Source organism: Scleropages formosus, chromosome 19 (genome assembly GCF_900964775.1).
Source record: "Scleropages formosus chromosome 19, fSclFor1.1, whole genome shotgun sequence".
NCBI lineage: Eukaryota > Metazoa > Chordata > Actinopteri > Osteoglossiformes > Osteoglossidae > Scleropages > Scleropages formosus.
The window spans coordinates 21,224,758-21,228,081 of NC_041824.1; positions in this window are offsets into that span (position 1 = coordinate 21,224,758).

The following is a 3,324-nucleotide window of genomic DNA, read 5'->3' on the forward strand; positions in this document are numbered from 1 at the left end:
TAGGATTTTACATATGCAATGTGATGTAAATGCACCATTTCCATGAGGTAAGAGTATGAAAATAAGTCTGCTTCAGTGGTGTAGTTCCAGATTTGATGGCTTGCAGTCTGAGAGTGAAGGACACCTACACCACACGCTGCCTCAGAAAGATGATGCGCATCATGAGAGACCATAGTCACCCCACACGGGCACTTTTCTCTTCCCTGCCATCTGCAAAACGGCTCAGGTCTGTTCGAACCCGCGCAGCTAGGTACAGGAACAGCTTTTACCCCACTGCTGTAAGACTATACAACACTAACCAATGTGCCACCTTTAGTAACTAGAGTTGGACTGCTCCACCCAAGCACACTGGTAAATTACACTGTCGCTTAAAGCATCCTCATTCTCTCGTTCTGAGTTCTCTGGCTGTCAACTGGCATTATTGTTACTACTGTTACCATTATTTATTGCTGTTGCTCTACTCACTGTCATTGTCATTGTTTGTTTGTGCAGTATTTCTATTGTCTTTGTCCATAGTCCATGGAGAAGCATTCAGGAAGAATTTCATGATACTTGTATGTGGTACTTGTACCTATGACAATAAACTTGAACTGGAACTTGAAGCTCCTGCATCCAGATTTTTTGGAAAAGCCCATTAGGGTTTCGTCCGAGTGCGGCCGATCGTCGGCTGGCAATGCACCTCTCTGGTTAAGGAGAGCATGGCGACTAAGAGCACAGTAAACCCGCTGTGGCCCCGAGCTGGGACACACAGAGCGGTGCCAGATTCCACAAAATACGATTAGGATTGAGAAGGAGGCAAGAGATGGAGGGGAAACAGGAATGCACATGAATCTATTTCTATTATTTATTAGACTCTTCTAATCTGTCTGTCTTGTGGCATGAGTGACTCCAGGCCCATGATTTACTTATCCTGTTAGAGCTGCATAAATAATGTGCTGCATGCCAGTAATCGCCGCAGCCATGCACTGCAGCCACATTCTGCAGTCATGTATTGTCCAAGGGTCCCCTCCCTGCAGTTTCTCCGAATGAAAACAAGACTCTGTGAGGACGGGCCGGTCACACAAGGTCTTCGTTTTGGCCTTGTAACTTTTTCACTGTACGTGTTTTCTAACATCAAGCCTTTTGCACGTCCTGTGACGCCAGCTGCCTTTTCTGCTTTGTCCTGTGAAGCTGCTCGTGGGATATTTTCCTCACGCCACATGCCACGTCTGAAGCCATGCCTAATAAAGGAGGCTGACGCTGCCTCGTCGCCATCCGAAAGCCAGCTTTCCCGAAGCGCAGCGCACCTCGGCGATCCAGTTCCCTGCAGCCCAGAGCATTTTCTGCTCCGCTGAACGGCCCAGTGGAGATCAGCTGAACCCACAAAGGACTGGGAGTGTCACTTGACACGGCGAGGGCTGAATGCAGGCCATGCAAAGATCAGTTGTGCCAGCCGATACACCCTGTTTCCCGCACAACTGGGCAACTCAGCTCTGGGAGAAAAACCTGTGAATATAAGATAATTTTGCAGTTTTTTTCCGCTGCCAGATCCAGAGCTCTGCCTACATGTCCTTTAACACATGGAAAGTGGAATGGAAATAATAGCCCAGGAAAAGAAGCCCAGACACCATGTGCAGTAAAACACCTTTTGATACCTGTTGCTAAAGAAAGTCAGACTAGGTGTTGCCCACATGCAAATGAAAATAAAAAAGAACTAATGAGTACCCGAATAGGGGGTGCGGTGGCGCAGTGGGTTGGACTACAGTCCTGCTCTCCAGTGGGTCTAGGGTTCGAGTCCCGCTTGGGGTGCCTTGCGGCGGACTGGCGTCCCGTCCTGGGTGTATCCCCTCCTTCTCCGGCCTTACGCCCTGTGTTACCGGGTAGGCTCCAGTTCCCCGTGACCCCGTATGGGACAAGCGGTTCTGAAAATGTGTGTGTGTGTGTGTGTGTGTGTGTGTGTGTGTGAGTAACTGAATAATGAAAGGACTCTCTTTTCTCTTGCTAGCAGAAAACTTTGTGCTGTATTATGATTATGTCAACATCTCTTTTCTGTAAGATTAATTTAAAACTCAAGGTTATACAATGCAGTAATCAGTGAAAGTACGCAAGCGCTGCAAACCTTTTAAAAAAACACACTGCGAGAATCTGCCTATTTACCTTTGAATGGCAAACACTTTGGTGCAAAGGGACTGATTTTCATAATGCATGTGAAAGACTTCCAGAACTTGTCGATGTCCACTGTGTGCTCACTTCCCAGCCAGAAGAGGTCCTTGTCAAAAACCCAAAACATTCAGCAATATTTATTGGATTTTTAAAAATTTCACAGCATCATTCCATTTTAACCAGTCAAAGCAAAACTTACAACATAAAAACAGTAACAACACACACACACACACACACACACACACACACTTTCTGAACCACTTGTCCCATATGGGGTTGCGGGGAACCAGATCCTAACCCAGCAACACAGGGTGTAGGACTGGCGGGGGAGGGGACACACCCAGGATGGGACGCCAGTCCGTCGCAAGGCACCCCAAGCAGGATTTGAACCCCAGACCCACTGGAGAGCAGGAACCGATCCAACCCACTGCACCACTGCGCCACCACACCCCCCCCTACAGCAACAACAGTGCATGTATAATTGCTATTACCTAAGTAAGAAGCTGTCAAATCTCCAAAATATGCTGCAGTTTCCACTAAACCACAGTTTCTGGGTGTATTTTTAAGAGAACCAACAGTCCAAAGTATGCACCTTTTGTCTGTCATCGGTCAAAATAGCACTGAACGGATTGATGGCCCAATTGATTCATCAGATGTGGCCCATTGTGAGCGCAGGACTCCTAGACTTTGAGAGTTACAATGTTGAACAGACATAAATAGATCATACATGTTCATCTTGTATATACTCCTTTCACATTTGCATTTATCTTTGTTCTCCATGAGGAATAAGTATATTTTATACAGCCCCAATGTTCAGACAAGAGGTATTTCCCAATATTTGTGCATCACGTCACTGAACCCTATTGCAAAAGTTTTTGGTCCCCAGTACCTGAGAAATCTGGCAAGGTTGTGAACCACTGCCTTTCACTTTAACGCAGCAACAGCGCCATCTAGTGGCCGAGTACGAGCGTCGCCTGCGAGCGGCGGGGCGCACGGCGGTTCACCGACTCCTCGCACCTGTCAGTGTTTTTCATTTTGTGGAGTTGTTGCACGACCGACAAAGTGACCACAAACCACGTTCAAACAATACGCTTTTATTTCACACAGACGTTTACAACGTGTTTTATTGCACGGGTACAATGCTGAGTGAAAATGGACATCGTTAAATTAAATAATTCGGAC